Source organism: Bombus vancouverensis, unplaced genomic scaffold (assembly GCF_051014615.1).
Source record: "Bombus vancouverensis nearcticus unplaced genomic scaffold, iyBomVanc1_principal scaffold0058, whole genome shotgun sequence".
Taxonomy (NCBI): domain Eukaryota; kingdom Metazoa; phylum Arthropoda; class Insecta; order Hymenoptera; family Apidae; genus Bombus; species Bombus vancouverensis.
In genome coordinates this window covers 267,892-286,517 of record NW_027468949.1, presented here as the reverse complement: position 1 = coordinate 286,517, position 18,626 = coordinate 267,892, and the positions used below count along the sequence as shown (strand labels likewise).

Genomic DNA, 18,626 nt, shown 5'->3' with positions numbered 1-18,626 from the left:
GTATTTTCAATCCATTATTAATAAATTATAATTAATCGGACAAAATTACACCTTTAATATATTCCGATATTACATTATCGCGATGTAATATTTATCATGCTTATTTTGTACGTAAAACGAATCGTTGGAATATTCCCGAAGCTAACGAAGCATTTCCCAAAAGTTAAACCGAAGAAATTAACGCGAATAGTTAAGTGAAATTTTTCCATTAACTTGCTGACCAACCGGCAAATAAAAAATCATAAAAATTGTTTCAATGTGTTGAGGTCACGCATAACTTCTTTTTTCATTGACGATTACCAAACAGGTAAAATTTCGAAATTGTACGAAGGCCACGTGACCAGATCGTATTGGAATTTGAAGTGCATGGAAAAAGACAACTCGAAGTACAAACCTTGAGCTGTACTACTCGAAGTACAAACGTGAACTAATGGATGCAGAAAAGCAATTAACGCCAAACATCCGAACAGCATCTTGGAGCCCGTCATTGTTCTGAAATAAAAGAAGTGACGAATTAAAAAGACGCAGAACTAATAATAATAAAGGAAACTTAGTTCGTATTATAAATTGAATTTACATCAGAAAAGAAACACGATCAAGCGAAACAGATCGTAGAAATGACAAATATCATCGATATACGTTTCAGTGTAATTTCACTTTTGAAAATTATTTAGTTTAATACGATCGTATTCATCGCTCTGAAACTTTCATTGTGCTGCAATTTGTGCTGCGTCTTTTTAATTTCTCTATCTTTCTGTGTTTTCGGAAAAATTACTTGAAAGATTAAGAATTGCTTGCCTTATTTTATTTTCGATTAGTTAGGATTTGATTATTCCAGGTAAGCTTTATTATTTATAACAGGTTTTATCACTTGTTTATTATTTAGGAGTTTGTTATTTTAGGATTAGTACCTTTTAGGATTTCTTATCCTTCGAGTTTCTGTTTCAGATATCTAGGTCTATTTCAAGATGTTTTATTACATTAGGATTATTTATTCGATTAAGATAATTTAAGAGTTTCACAATGTACAAAGAAATAATCGCGTGAAATTTAGATTTATGCTTTAAACGTATTAAACACGCGGTAATTTCAATGTCTATAGCCTCGAACGTGTTCTGATTAGTTGTGTCATTGTCTGTGACATTGAAATCACAAAAATCCATTGCAAGTGTGCTGTCATGCAATGTGGATGTAATTGGGTTTTTTGGGTATTTCCTGTATCATCTGATTTGTACAGTACTATTTTAACGCAAGGACAGGAAACTTATTATATATTTCCCGTCCATTATTTGAATCGTTGTGAAGTGTAACGAATTATATTCGATTCGAGGAGATGTTAATGAATTACCCATTTCATATGTAATTACATGGAAATAAAAATCATTGCAAAAATAATTGATCTAATGACAACGGAATTTCCAATATTTTTTTGTTTCGTCACGTCTTTTTCATAATATATCTTTTATAGGTACGTGATTTATTAATCGTTCGAATGGAAATAATTATTCGTATAATATTCAAATGATTCTAGCCATAAAATAAATTAAAACGATACCTGTCAATGATATGCAATCTGCGTATGACGTCAACCTCGATCTATGCTTATACAAGAAATTTTATCAATCAATGACTAGATATACAATAATCAAATATTATAAAATTTCCTGAAAACCTTTAGGTGTTAATATTAAGGTGTTAATATCTTTAATATTTGCAAGTTATTGTTTAGCGCTAATTAGTTAGAATGTAACAAGTGGTGTACCACAATTGAGATAATTAAGCCACACGAACAATCTTATTTAGATCTTTTTAATTTTTTAATTCTCTTTTGCTCTAATACTTCGTAAAATTAATCTTCATTAGCTACTACACTTCATAGAATAACAAGAGATAATTTTTCTTATATAACGTTTCATTCATAAAATCTATCATTAAAGTACATCTTCATAAAAATATCATTCCATACTAACGGTATATTTGGTGTCATACGAGATAACAGTTACCAGTGATGACATATGTAACTTTATAAAGATATCTCGTTTTATTATATATTAAAAGAATGTACTCATTGCTGCTATATTTCAGATGAAAAAAAGGAGGCAATGATTTTACAGTAAAATCGTTCGTTTACAACTGATTCATTTACATTTCATGATAATACTGTGCATTCTGAATATGCTATGATTTGGTTTAAAATAATAAATAGTCCATTCTTGCATCCTACTGCTCCAGCTTTACTTGTATTTTCGATATTGGTATAAATAGAAAGACAATTAATGTCGTTCGAGTCTATTTTCGGATCATTTATATTACGTTTAATCCATATAGTTATTATATGAGACATAGTATCGTAAAATTTGGAAGAATAAAACGTTCGTACAGGATGTACATTTTATAAGAACTCCAACAAATCTGCGTGTGCACCTAAAATACAAACTGATAGTGATTGTTCATAAGTTTATATACATTATCTAATGTCAATCGAAGGTATCAATTCTTTTTCTCCATAAGAGTACTTTTTCATTTATATGTGTTCAAAAATACATGTGCTCAACCGTGAAGCATATGTCACCTACAACGAAAAAGAGTTTTCCTATACTTAATATTTCCTTTATATACCTATGAAAGTCTATTCTTCGCGTAGTATGAAATTATGAATAAATCTGGAATATTGTTCAATCTGAAAAGAAAAATAACTTATTGACATCATTCATTGATACGAGATTCAGAATGTTTGTTTTGTCTTCAGAGAAAGAAGGCAGCCCTTTCTTTTAATGTGAAATAGAAAGCGAAAATTTGAAAACAGATTTTTTGGAAATTTACTTGCAAATATCGTTTTCAATATCGTGATTTTCTTCCCAATGGTACTGTACTTTCAAATTTTCCAGTATCCCTCTAAAAACAAAAAGTCGAACCTCGTTATTATTAACGTAGGCACTACAAGGAAGAGAAGTATTAGAAAGCAGCTCCTTTTTATTATGGATTTCTTTATAATCATGTAAATAAGAAATTCCGGAAATTTTTTCCTCAAGAATTTAATTCTTGTGTTTTGATTGATAATTATTACACTGCATACTAACTTTTCGCATACTGTTCGCGTCTAACAATTTCCTAATAATAACTACTTCAAAATTACATATGTTCTTGCACGAAAGTACTTATGATACAATTACAATTGATTCTAAAATAATAATTATTTAAAGATATTAAGATACTAATTAAACGTTTCACTATATTTCAAAATCTGGAACAACAAATTTTTATTTATAAAAAATGAAACTGTGTTTATATATTCTTTATCATGATGCTATTTCTTATTACCATGTCGACATTTTTTAAAATTCATTTTGTTATCTCTACGCAATATGAAAATTCATATACTGCTTAATATTTTTTACATATTATCCATCCACCGCATGATATCTCCTGAAAAATCAAAATATTAATGTTATATTATTACAATGCTTCTTAAATTTCAATTTTTGACAAATTTGAAATCCAATATATTTTGCACAATTATTATTTATCAAAAAATTCTAAGTTAGTAACTTTCTTTTCAAATGGCAAATAACATATACTTTGACTTACCTGTAAGTTTTTGTTCCTAATCATCATTTCCTCTTATAGAACATCATTATTGATCTTATAATTACTACCGGTGTCATAGATATTGTAGTGGCTACAACTGAATTAATAGAAAATGATAAATAACTGTGTATAACACTAACACATAACTGTGTATAACAATGACACATAACTTTTACTTATATATCAGTCGATAAGGGATTACTGTGATATCCTGTTGATGTTTCTTAAGGCACTTGATTAGGTGTGATACGGTATCATTCCTTATGGTATACTGTAGATAAGTATTTTAGAAAATGACAAGAATAAATCTAAATTATTCAGAGGTTCCAGTTTCGACTTAGACATAAATACAGGACCATTTGCAAAGAAGAAAGGGTGCGTTTCTACAGCCTCGTTATAGTAACCATGAATACCAATCTCTGAATTACTGGTTACTAAACATAAATATCCTATAAAATTTAATATATTTCTTTAATTTTTAATACATACATGAGTTAGTAGTTCTAAATTATGAATCATCCTACCTGTGATATTACACTTTTCCTTATAATATCATCACTCAAGTGAACAACATTAAGATCATGTAAACCATGTCATCCTATCTTACTGTGAAGATACTTAGTTATGTTATCTAACATTATAAAAATATCATCAAATTCAAGTCCTTTTATTCACATCACATGGCCACGACGATCTGGTTCTTCGTTATATAATGTTCTAAAATTTGTCGTACATATAGGATGTATAAACCGTGATATCAAGGTATCAGTTCTTCCTTCCCAAGGGACAGTTTCATTAAAATTCTGATAGAATTAAAAATTAATTATTAATATTCTAACAATCATATATGTTAAATACATTATAGTCAACGATATATACCTGAGCGAATGTAGGGGTGATTCCTTGATAATTATAAATGTCATCAGCCCACATCATTGTGCCACTTCTTTGTACTCCAGCCTCTAGATTAACAGCCTAAACAAACATACAAAATTTTATAGAAGCTGTACAAAATATAGTATATATGCGCAATATTGAAGCGTTCAAGGGGATATAAAGGTAATGTACATCACATACACGTGTACTCTCATGCAACAAAATACAATTAGATTTAATAGTATAAGCTCTTTTATTCATCATAATAGATTGGAAATTTAAGTGTCTTACGAGGGTGAGTAAAAAGTTACCCGCTCTGTCGGTATAGAATTTATATTAAGCAATTGTCAAAAAAGACATACATCATTTTTTGACATAATCACTCAATTTCTGTATACACTTTGTCCATTTGCTGAAGGACCTTCGTATTTTCTCATTAAAAAATGTTTTGGGCTGAGCTGCGAACCACGAATGCATCGTCGTCTTCACCTTTTCACCAGCTTTCTCGGCATCCATCTCGCACAAACTTTTTAAAACCCAAATCTGTCGTGCACTATTGCATAAGCAGAGCCGTGGCTGATTTGCAAATGATTTGCCACATTATCCAGCGTCACTCGTCTATTCCATAGAGCATAAGTTCATGAGCACGTTCAATGTTGTCATCGTGGATGTGGACGGGCGTCCAGCTGTTTTTTCATAACACTTGTGCGATCTTCTTTGAACTTTTGTGCCCATTCAAACACACTTCGTGACAAAACACTTTCTCCATAATGTGCATTAAATCTTTGATAAATATAGGCATCAAATATAACCTCCGACCACAAGAAACGAATCACAGCATCCTGCACTGTTTTCCTGCAAATCACCATTGCAAAGCGCTATTACTCGCGCAACGGTCACAAACGAATCGACGTAACACAATGAAACCTACGCAGCAGCACTGAACAGATATTGACGTCATACGAAGAGTGCAGATGGATCAGTACGGTCGACAGAAGTTTTAACTATCTGGAGTGCGGATAAATTTTTACCGAGAGTCGTATAGGAATCTATAATCTGTAAGTACACCTTTGGCTGAATGGAAATTTCTCTTACATATAGTCAAAAATGCAGAAACAGTGTATTGAATTGGAAAGTGATAAAAAATAAGTGAAGTTTCAAGGTTGCATGTGATTGCATGAGTACACAGGACGTTTTTAGCGAATAAAAAATAATTTTGAAAGACACGAGACTTATCTTGTATTTTATGCACTCTCTGTGTCCGAATTTCCAGAAGCTCTCTATCTTATGAAGTGTTTTAGATTAGCCGGAAAATTTTGTATGTACATACAAGAAGTATACGATCTAAGTGGAATATTCCATTATTCTCTTGATACAACAGAAACGAAATTTACAGAACTTCTCAGAAAGTTGGTTTATTATTACCAAATTAATAGAATTAATATACGTTTATCATCTTTACATACCTAAGTCGTGGAGGTTTATCGTGCGTAAAAAATTAGTGTCGTTTCAAAGTTACATTTCGTACATTTTAAGCCTATAATTTGTAACGTACAAAACAATGTAAGTTTGAGCTGTTTCTTATCTCCACAATAAGAAAATCCAACTTTACGTTTTTTACACAATGATATTTATGGAACAGTAATATCATATTATTCCATCGCTTGGAGAATGAAGTCAAGGTACGATGTGACCCTAGTGTAAACGCTGGGATAGCCAGCTGTGCCGCACTTATAAGCGTAAGACACAATACCTATTAAATACGAGGTTAATTCATGTTGTATCAGCAGTGGTCCGCCGCGGTCAGCCTGAAAGGATCGTTAAATTTTTAATCAAAGATACTGAAATATATCGATCGAATTGTATTGAAATTATACTTATATACAGTAATAATCTTCTATTGATTTGTGTATTGAAATACTCCAATTTATAATGTACATGTTATATGTATTTTGAGCAAAACTAAGATTAGAAGGAAATTAGATTAAATACCACAATGAGGTGTGAGAAGTGGGCAAGATTATTAAATTGTGTTTATCTATTATTTCTAATGTTTAAGACGTCGATTTGATGTTAATTCGAATTAACGTGTCTTCAGATACCGTATAGTTTGTAGTAACTCTGTAACTTAATTACCGTACAAGAATCCTCTCCACCCTGAGCATGTTCGGCGCATATTATACCATCAGTGATATCAGGTGCATTAGGAAATTTGGAATAAGCTATTTTGCATTCGGCGTTCTTAATCACTGGCATTTGTACTTCCATTAATGCATTACGTCGTGGTCGTCCTACGAAGAAAATAAGAAAGATATTTAAGACTGGAACTGTTTAATTTTATTATAAAATTGATATCACTTACTATATCTTAATGCTCCCCATCCAGCAACAAGGGGGTTATAGCCGACGAAGTTGCTCTTTCGTAGGGGCTCTTTCGTACAAATGGGATATACGTACCCTGAAAAATAAAAGAATAAATGAAAATGCAGGAAACGAATGACCAAAAGTATGAGAAAGAATTGTACATGCTTTATGACACAATATATGTGTACAGTAAGAAATTTCAGGATATGATACTTCAGTAATACTCAATAGCATATATATATATATATATATATTTGAGGACTTACTCGAAAATGGCAATTCCTCCACCAATCTAAGAATGGCAATATTATGATTGTGTATGTTTTCTATTCCATCCATATGTGCATAATGTGCTGCGGTCAAAACATGCCTAGCCGATATCAGGGAACCTCCGCACTTCCATAGTGGTTTGTCTGGGTTTCGGGGATTACGAAAACCTAATGCAGCGATCCATGGCCAAGCGCCTAAAATGCAATAGTCATAGTTGTGAATATACATAATTTTTTCTCACATAACGAGTAACAACGATTATTACCTATTCGATATTCGATCATACAGCAGACGATAAGTACATACGTACAAATACTCTGAAATACAGATTTGATAAAGACAGAAATTAAATTTTTATTCCAGTGGAATGCAAATTATCAAATAATTCTATATAATTTCTATTTGAACTATACTGAACTATAAAGTTCAAACGTGTAATTTCTGCCCTAACAGTTTTTGATCTCTATCCATATTATTACTCCTATATCAATTCTTTATTTCAAGCAAAAAGATACTCTTCCTAACATGAAGTAAAAGAAAGAAATAATTCAAGTTAATAAGTAAAGTTACTACCGATGAAATCATAGCATTATTATTTAGTCTAATTGAAATGTACATTGATGTGCTGTTTAATGCCTTTAAAGTTCATTCTTTGCAGTAAATGGCTTATTATTAATCGGAAAGAAAGACATAAAACGTACCAAGTTCAGCTGGTTTACCATCGACCACCCTGGTATGAGAGACGTTGCTAAAACCACAGTATGGTGGTCGCAAAGCCTTATACTTGTACACAGTTTTTATTAAAATTTCTCTCTTCTCTTTGTTTGGATCGTTCGGACAGCAAACGATCGTAACATTGCCCTGGTATCTGCACACTGATCGTCTATAAAAATCGGTGGCTGTACGGTACTGTATCTGCCATATTTCTTGCAGAGGTTTACATTTTCTGTAGTCAAGGCACCTGCCTTCTTGATTGTCCGGTGTGGTACATTCTGGATCAAACAATTTTAAAACATTTATACAGTTCAAAGATGCGTAAGAAAGCGACACCGATTACTCAACTTTCGAAGTAAAAAGCCGATCAAGTCCACCGGATTGCCCTACAGACACGTATTAATCCGTAAGAGTTAGTCATCATGTTGATAATAATTATCTAAAGAAACTTTTCACGTGAAAATATAAAATTTTAATTGATTAGATATTGTGTTAGCCATACTTAAGAAAGAAAATGAAAATGAATGAAATGAAAGAAAAGGACTACCTTCAACCTCATTTTTTAAATAAACACTTTGTCAGTTTTGCGGTAAATAAATTCTTAGGAATTCAGGACAGTTTTTAGTGAATCATTTTGTTTCGACCGTTCGCGGAGAGACGCGATCGCGAAATAGCACGTCAACGAGAATTGTAAGTTCCCGTTACGATTAAATAATCGACGCCACGAACTGATCGATCCCCTTATTTCGATTATGATAATAAGGGTAGTTCAATGAAATTCCACAGAATTAACACAAATAAATTAATGTTTATTTCAACAACTTATTAACTAGAAAGATATAAAAGGAACAAAAAAAATGTAACTGCGTTTTGGTTGATAAGTAATGCGCGACATACCACATGTGTTGACGGTTCGACTTCTCGAAAAGTTCTGAACGCCTTTCGATTTTTTTCGTTTTTTCTGGAAGGCGACCCCCACTACGTTCGGATCACGCCACATTCTTTTACTGCGAGGTAAAATACGGGCCACGAGTCGACGTTTCTGGAAGTCGCCCTGCTTAATGAACCATGCGCTTGCCATTACAATGTTTGTTTGCCGGGCAGACGCGACGATCCGTCTGCGACATTATAGTGCCGCGATCGATAGTTAAGAATATGACCTATGGTAAGCCGCATGGCGTAACATTCTCCCCCCGTTGAGAGGGTACCGATCAAACTAGCGAGGTGTGGTTGAAGTTCCCATCTTATTTCGTCTCGGTGGCTAGTTGTTCGGGTTTCTCGAGATCGGGTTGAATTGGCAGTGGGACAAGCCTTTTGACGCCCCGATCCAAAATGCTCTTTGCCGTCTGAACTGTAGCTGTCCGGATGACACCATCGGCGCCTGGATGAACCTTGATAACTCGGCCCAGAGGCCAATGCATGGAGGGAACGTTGTCCTCTCTGAGGATGACGATTGTGCCCTTTTGGATGCTGTGTCCACCCTTGCTCCATTTATTGCGGTTGGTTAGCTCGTTCAAATACTCCTTATGCTAGCGGTTCCAAAAATGTTGTTTAAGCTGTTGGATATGCTGCCATTTGGAGAGTCGGTTCGATGGAATGTCTCTGAAATCTCGATCACGTAAGCACATTAATGAATCGCCAATGAGGAAATGTCCGGGAGTGAGGGCTAGGAGATCATTTGGATCGGTGGAGATAGGAGTTAGCGGGCGGGAATTGAGGACTGCTTCTATTTCTATGATAAGAGTATTACGGTGTTAAGCTCATATGTTTCTGTTTCTCCACTCGCGCTGCGCCATAATATCCTTTGATATTTCCGATCCTCTGGTCGTACGAGGAATTGCCGATACATTTTCTCGATGTCGCCAGTGAGTACGTACTGATGAGCGCGGAATCTAATTAATATACAAAATAAATTGTGAATTGATTCGAGAATATAGGATTTCCCCATTTTCATGATTATCGTGATTTTTGTATAAATATATTTTTTAACATACTAATAATTAGGTACTTATAAATTAGTATTATCAATTATTTTGCATTTATAATTCCGCCTCTAGTATAAGTATTAATTGAAAACTAACTTTATGTTTCAAAAAGTACTAGCAAAGTCGTTGAGTAACAAGCCACTGATGCTAACACAAATAGCATTGTCGTAATTAAATATTTCTAAATATTCATTTTTCATTTTGGACCTGTAGAAACAATTTATTATATATACTATTAGCTAAGTAATTGCATATTTAATTAAGTCGAAATATAAAACTTAGTTATTTTAATAATTTAAAAATAAAAAACTGACAAACATTTCAATTTAATTTATGGTTGGAACAAAAGACAGTTATTTTTCATTAATTGAAATATTGCAATGCAGAGTACTTTCCAAAATACGCCGAGAGTATTCCTGATGGTGAAACGAGCGTTGCTTCATCGAACGCAGCTAAAGAAAACAACATCTATGTAGTTGGTGGTACGATGCCTGAAATAGAGGGCGATAAATTGTACAATACCTCTACTATTTGGGGTCCCGATGGAACTTTGATAGCAAGACACCGAAAGGTAAGTAATATATTCCTTTATGGCTTTGAATTTGAAAATATCGGGGTGAAGAAAGTGACTCTATCTAGGAATAATTTAGGAATATACATATGTACATACGTATACTATAACCAATTCTATAATTTGCGGTTTATAAAATACGTTATGATACGGGAAACGCCCATTTTTGTTGTAATGTGTTTGTTGTTGTATAAATTTTTCACATACTTAAAATATTATTATACTTATTTTTTCTCCTTTTTAAACATTATTAAATGATAAGATTTTTTAATAAAAGAAAGTGATAAAAACGCTGTCAGTTATTAAATAAAAAATAATTAAAGTTTAGGAGTTGGTAACTTTGATATTAAATTACAAAAGTTGCAGCAATATAATTAGCGACCACATTTTTATGTTATTAGGTACATCTATTCGACATCGACATTCCTAATAAGATTACTTTTCGAGAGAGTGATTCACTCAGTCCTGGTAACTCCCTAACGACGTTCGATGTGAAGGGCTGCAAAATAGGTATTGGCATTTGCTATGATATTAGATTCGAGGAAATGGCACGCATTTATCGGAACAAAGGTACAGTAACTTAATCGATCAATACTTAACTAGCAAAAAATTAAATATCTTTCTTAAATATATTCTATATAAAATTAATATAATCTGTAACTCTGTATAAAAAGAAGCTTAATTTAAAAAACCAGTATATTTGCTGAAAATGAAACAAATAAAAGAATTAAAAGCACAATAAGAGGACTGTCCTCGCATATTCAGAAATGATGGAATGTGAACCGTGCAACTACGAAGTTAATTGGTATTCGGTGGCTTCATATTTCCTGCTTCTCTGGGTTAGGTTGCCAAATGCTGATATATCCAGCGGCATTCAATATGACCACTGGACCACTGCACTGGTCATTACTTCAGCGTTTCAGAGCGAATGATAATCAATTATACGTTGCCTGCATATCACCGGCTCGTGTTCCTTAAGCAAGTTACGTCGCATGGGGACATACACAGTTGACCAATCCCTGAGGAAAGATTCTTTACGATTTGGAAACTCAAGAGAATATGGCAGTCACCGATATCGGTAATTTACAGCTTAAAATTAAAAGCGAGAGATCCATGATGTAATTAATTTTTAGTCTCGTTAATTTATCGATTTAGCCATCTTCCTTTGTATTTGTTGAATTTATTAGTAAGCATTACTTATTACTTCGTATGTTTCTTTTTTCTATCAGATCTAAAAGTTGTTGAGGAAGTAAGGGCTCGGATACCTACATTTTCTCAGAGACGTACAGATTTGTACGACACTGTCTGTAAGAAGGAGTAACTCTACACTAAAACAGAAAATGTTTTTTTATAATATTTCTACTACGATATCCTTTTTTTGTGAATTATTACTAATTTCTTATCATTTGTACTAAATGAATGACTCAATTAAGAAAACTAAAACGTTATAAATAATAATCTGTATATCTTGTGTATCAACATGTAATTGGATATTATAATAATATAGGAATGCTATAATAATATAGGATAATAATATAGGAGAATAATAATATAGAAAAAAATACATGCTTTTAAACACCTTTAATATCGATCACATAAATTGTTATAATTCACAATGATTACGCATACATAAAAGACCCCTTGATAGTAAAATTTACGATCAAAAGGCAATTACGTATCGTTTAACAACATTTAATTTATAACACCTTTTAAACATTTAGACAGATTAACACATAACACTTCTTATATATAAACATCAATTCGAAGTTATCAGCTTGGAGAAATTGGTCGATTAATACCTGTAGATTGTCTGTCTCGATGAAAGAATTAAAGAGAGCAAAAACATGATAATGCCGCTAATATAATATTCCTTCTTTCTTGTATCTGTCTGCCTCTCAGGTCGTTTTACTAATTACAATAAGTAATTTCGACTTCTTTGCGCTCTCTTTTAACGCATTCGAGACCGAAAGAAATTCATATCAGTCAGTAGGCAAGGGTATAATATACATATTTTATATATAACTTATGTAGTAATGTATATATCATGTTAATTTCATATTTTTTTCAATATAGAATTATTATATATATATGTCGGAGAAGCAGGGGGGATAGGGTTGTCGGTGTTTGAGGAGTCTTCATTGAAGGTAGCCATCGTTGCGGTGTAACGAAGATACGATTTATTGACACAGGTATGAATAACACAGGTTTGACAATTTATCACGGCGGTGAGACGTCCGCGACACTAGTGACAGTGATCCCAGGTTCAATAACGAATCCGCGGTCAACGGGATGACAGATAGGCGTTCTCGCTGAATCTAAGTCTGACTCGTAAACGATAATTGCTGAGCGTAAAGACGTTACTCTTTGGTCGACGGGAGCGCGTCAAAGAATGCGCGTCCCGTCCCGATGATTCCACAGAGGAAAAACTATACTGGGGTGTGTCTAAGGACACGAGATCATCGGATTCGTCGAGGAAAGCCTTCGTTTAGGAAGTAAGGGAAATTGACGTTGCTGCTAATTGGTCAATCTCCATATCGGTGGTTAGAAAAAGATGCTAGCCGCCCTCGAGGGAAAGTTGCTAGTGGGAGACGCCGCTCGTTGAAAAATATGTCTCCCCTATCTTCCCGTAGTTGGGACAAAGACTGTTTGTCTGTTTGAAGGACTTTAGTTAACTAAACCTTAAGATTTATAACGGGCCCTCGGGCTAGCCGAACATGTACTGCGGAGACGCATCGACATCTGGCAATCATCTTACTCGAAGAATAGGGTCTGCGTGTGGCGAGCCACGGGACAGAAACCGTTGGAATGTTTACTGTCGCGTGTCGCCACGAATATTTCTTTTAAGGAGAGCTATAGAATTATTCCATATGTTTGTTGGGCAAAGCGTTCATCCCTTGACCGCGGCTACGTTCGGCGACTGACTGTCGCCTCGAGCCCAAGCTCATTATCACAACTCTCCAACAATTACAATCGGATTGAATAACTACAATTGTTCAATTACAGACTCCGGTGTTCTTTCATCTCCGACATATATATATTTTTTACATTTGTAGTTGCGCACAGATTTTATTAAAGAAAAGTGTTAACAATGTGTTTTCATGATTTATTTCTCGCGACTGACTTCCATTAATCCCTAATATTCCTGTCGCTATACGCGTGTAAATCTAACATGGCTGCTCATAAATGTCATCAGTAAAGTTATAGTGACGGGTCTTTAGTTTTCCTTAATATCGAAGTAATTTTCCGTCTGCCGCTCGTTTTTCCTTATTCTACCGCAATTAGAACATTTATTTATTAATATTGCTTTAAAGTGACAAAAGTATTGTTCGTGTGAATATACGTATATATATATATATATATATATATATATATATATATATATATATACGTATATATATATATATATATATATATATATATATACGTATATATATATATATATTTATGTTGCGTGTCATTTTAATATGGCTAATGTTTTGTAATTCTTCGATTGCGTTATTTATTGTTTTGAGTAGTTTATTTTATAGAGTATTCGATAATATAAATATATATATATATATATATATATATATATATATATATATATATATATACGTATTCATATGCATATTTCTCTTGGCAGTGTAGTATTCATACGAAATGAAATGTCAATTATTTATTTATCCTTTACCGGAATGTAGGCTAGTTTTAAGTATGTATCTTAGATTATCGGTTTGATAGAATTCGCACACATATATATATTTCTGACAATGTAACCTTCATTTCTTTAATAATACAATATTGTATGTTTTATGTATTCGTTAAACTATTAGTTTTTGACTTCATGTATACTTATATTTCATAAATTGATAATATTGTATTTATTGCATAGTATTGGAAGCACTGTCTCTAATATTTACTAGGTTATTACATGTTCGGCATATATGTTTATACTTATATGTAACTCTCCAAATTGATTGATTGAAATATATTTATATATATATATATATTCCTGGCGTTTCAATTATTTTCCCCTTTTGTAGTTATTCTTATTTCCTGGTTTATTTAGAATTGTGTGTATATGTATTTTGTTTATTGGTTGGATCCGTTAATCGCCCTCGTTTTGTTAATCCTTCCTTTCGTTTCGTAGTGCCGTGTGTTCGTTTGTGCATTCAAATCCTTATTCGCGTGTTTTGTATAGAATGGTTTTCTTGTTCTTGTTACGGCGCGTGCGGAGCGCGGGACGTGACATCCCCGCCCTTGGAGTTCAAATTTCCAAAGGAAATTTGACTGATGGTATCTCTGAGTTCGCTCAAGGCGGACGTAGATGTCGTTGGTAGTTGAGTGACTACCGGTGTTATCGATATCCCTTGAGGTTGTGCTGTTTGATCATCGATATTTCGTCTTCTTTTGAGGTATAGTAGCGGGTGGGTGACTGAGCCGCATATTGTTCCTAATAGGGCGATTTTCCAAATATTGCTGCACTGACAGTTCCAAATTCCATAAAACCAGTCCATAAGCTTGATACGGTATTTTTCGCTATTGTCGTTAATGTGTTTTGTCCATCATTGCCAGGATGTTTACTGTTCCAGGGACGATTGTTTTTCCTGTTGCTCCTCTGGCCAATGCGTTCAAGACTGCAGATTTTCTGCCGGGAACATGACGTGGTCCCGTAGTGCATCGAGGTCTTTTGGGTATACATTCCGCTTGTGGCCAACGACGATGGTGCTGAATATCGCCACGTTTGGCGCACGTCCGGGCGGAGTTCCTGTGGTGCGATTCCTTTGCCAAACGGGTAGTTCCGAGTAGCATTTTGTTGTATGTCGTACCTTTACTTGTACCGGAATGCATTTGACTATATGGACCGCTTCTCCTGCGATCAAAGCCATGTGTCCTGGGTTTTGGTTATGGTGTATGCAAATTCGTCGGGCGGTAAGTTTGCCAAGCTTAAAGCGTTCTCTATTAGTTTCTTCTGTGTGGTGTATCTTTGTGTCAGTGTATCATGGTATAATGTTTTCATTTCTCGAGTTTATCAGAAATAGGAATAACCTTTTATAGAAAAAGAAAATTTTATATTTATATATATTTGTTAAGGAAATTCGAGGATATGGGAATACAAATTATTGCCTACATTTCCCACACAACAGTTATACATCTATATTACTCTCTGAAGAAGTGAATGTTATAAATATCGCCTACTTTACAACATGCGTGTATATATATATAGTGGTGAACATAAGTGAAAATTATATGCATAGTTATAAATGTTGTTTGTTTACAGGTGGATAGCATCAGTGTTTGGTTTCGTGAGTGGCGTACAAATACTTTACAGTTCCACTGTGTGGATGGCTATTCATGTTCTTCCATCCGTCGTTCAAAAAATGGTTGATGAGTTCGCCATCAGTTCTGTACACACATATAAAAATAGTTAATGTATATATGTAGTATCGTGAGTGAGAGGCCTGGGAGTTGGCGGGTGAACCGCGTGGAATGTCGCGAGAGCCGAGGCGTTTGTTTTTGATCGCGTAGTTTTGAAAAGAGGAGACCTACGTGATCTTGGCCACGAGCGGTTGCCAAGGGACGGGAAAAAAGGAATCAACAAACAGAGTTTGCGAGTGGCGTTGCCGAGAGAGTGTAGATTGCATTTTGTGAAAGTCGAGTCGTTATCTAATTATTTAGTTGTGCTGTTTTCTGTACGTTTGGTGTGAATAGTTCAGGTTGAACAACGATCGTCTTTTTCTGTCCGATTAACATCTGTATCATCCATTCCTTGTAAATATATTATATCACGATATTACATATATATATTATTTATTTTTTTTTTATATATATAATTTTCGTTTGGATCTGTTCCTTTGTATGAATACTGTATCCCTGTATATAATATAATATATATAATATGTTATAATTATGTTAGTTGTTATTTATTATATATATTTTCCTTAACTCTCTCCCCCATTTTCTTGTGTTTTTTTTTATTAGTACCTAACATTGCTATTATGATGCTGTATTGTATTGCATTGGCTGTTATTTGTATGTGCGCGCGACAAATTTTTCAACATGGTCGCTCGCGTGTCTCTTTGGTATGGCGTTGGTTTAATGTCAACAGTAACGTGTTGTTGAAATAACTAATTAATTGTTAATCACTATAATTTTATTTAGTAGTGTTTTGTAATATTGTTTTGTGTTTCGTGATATTGTGTGTGTCAATACCGTGTGCTACTTTAATGCGATAGCATGGATTGTATTGTTACCGAATTTCAATAGTCATTGTTTCGATTATACGTGACTTGCATTTATGTAAGTCTCGTTTAATTTAGTTAATGTTTTGTGTATTGTGTTACCAGTTATTTCGTGTAGCATAACTTTATTCCTTTGCACCGAGTTCAGTCATGTCTTGTCGTTAATATTTAGTTAGTCTATCTTGATTAATATATATATTTAACAAATATTTAAGAAACAATGGCGGGTGTAGTGGAATCGTTGGACGAAGAAATGGTTTTGACATTGTCGGAAAAGCTTAAAGTATGGGATGCGAACTTTCGCGATATGAGTGCAAAACTCGCCGAATTACAAAGCGGCTTATTCGAACTTAAAACAAGAACCTAAAACACCCGTATCGCCGCCGACAACGCAACAAGAGACGGTCCAGCCGAGTGGACATACCCAGCCAATTAAGCTAAAAGATGCGATCGAATCGGTGCCAGTGTTTGACGGATATCGACCATCGGTATTCCACTTTTTAAGAGCTTGTGAGCGCGCGCGAAATATGATTCCCAGATATCAAGAACCTCAATTGGTAAAATTGTTAGTAAATAAGCTCCGTGGACACGCGCTCCTCGCCATCGAAGACACAGAATTAATGAGTCTAAACGGTTTCGGAAACAAATTAAAGGATCTATTCGGCCCAAAGAAATCTCTTAACGAATATAAAGAGGAATTAGGAACGATATTTCAACGACCCGGGGAAGACATATTACATTATATGGATCGCGTTAGAAATCTTAGATTGGCAATAATGGACGGAGAAAGAGGCGACTACGGCATCATATCCCCCGATATCCAAGATACTATAGATTGGGAAACGAAAGAAGCTTTCGTTAAAGGACTTCCGAACGAGGTATATGTGCGAGTAAAAATAGCAGGGTACCATACTTTAGAAGATGCGTATCGTCAAGCCGTCAAAGCAACACACGAATTGAAACAAATAACCGATAGAACGCAACCCCAACGACCGACACCCTCGAACTATTACAGACGCGACAACGCACATCCTTCGAACACTAACAACAATATCAGGAACAACCGCCAAGATCGAAGATCGCTACCTCCATCGCAGAATTTTTTGAATTCTACAAGACAAAATATCACGTGTAACTATTGCAAAAAACCCGGGCATCTAGTGAAAGACTGTTACAAATTCAAAGCCCGAGTAGATGCCGGATTAATCGTACCCTATGCTTCGAGACCATCGGGAAACCAAACACGTCCTTCGGGAGAATGGAGCGAGCCACGAAGGAACGATACGCCGAATCGCCCAAGAGTACAGGCGGCAACCAGGCGACCGGCGCCGACGGCAACAAACACAACAAGGACAGCCACCCCCGCGAGATCGACTCCACCACCCATAACGAGAGACAGAGCGAACGCAATGCCGACCATAAGATCGAACGAACAACCACTAAATATTGTGGGGGAGTCATCCCACAACCAAACGAGGTCACAGACAGAGAATCCAGAATCTCAAGGCAAAAGGAAAAGAGTGAAGCACAAGCAACCGGCGAAGGAAAATCATCAGGAGTTGAATTCAGATTCGGAAGGCGACCTCTCCGAATTATTTCAATAAAATTTAACGATTCCCCAACGACCCCAACTGCACGAATAGTTTCCCCAAATCTAAAGACTAAGACGAGTTTATTATTAGACTCTGGATCGGAAATCAACATTATCAAGAAACCTGCTATACTCGATGCAGCCATCATCGACGAAAAGGAATCAATCGAAGTGCGAGGAATTACGGCAACGAGCCTGGTCTTCTTAGGGCAGACGGTAATACAGGTTGCGGGCCATCCGGTTGTTTTTCATGTAGTCGATGATTCATTGCTAATCGATCAAGACGGAATCCTACGATCCGAATTTTTTGCAGGTTGTAAGGCTCGTTTAGATTATGAGGGAAAACATATCAGATGGGGAAATATTTATATTCCCTTCGATACTAAAGAAAAAATAATTATACCGAAGCGAAGTTCAATAACGTGTTCGATTAATATCGCTAATCC

The 18,626-nt window shown here is 34.7% G+C and overlaps 2 long non-coding RNA genes across 2 annotated transcripts; one reads left to right on the top strand and one right to left on the bottom strand.

Annotated features, from left to right (window-relative positions):
• Positions 1-2,220: 2,220 nt before the first annotated feature.
• Positions 2,221-4,395, bottom strand: LOC143304840 (uncharacterized). The gene is made up of 3 exons (XR_013061473.1): positions 4,113-4,395; positions 3,589-4,037; positions 2,221-3,426 (listed from the first exon to the last, which is right to left on the bottom strand). It is a non-coding gene; the product is annotated as an uncharacterized LOC143304840 (long non-coding RNA).
• Positions 4,396-10,771: 6,376 nt separating this feature from the next.
• On the top strand, positions 10,772-11,953 carry LOC143304837 (uncharacterized). Its single transcript, XR_013061470.1, has 3 exons — positions 10,772-10,938; positions 11,213-11,446; positions 11,598-11,953. It is a non-coding gene; the product is annotated as an uncharacterized LOC143304837 (long non-coding RNA).
• Positions 11,954-18,626: the final 6,673 nt, after the last annotated feature.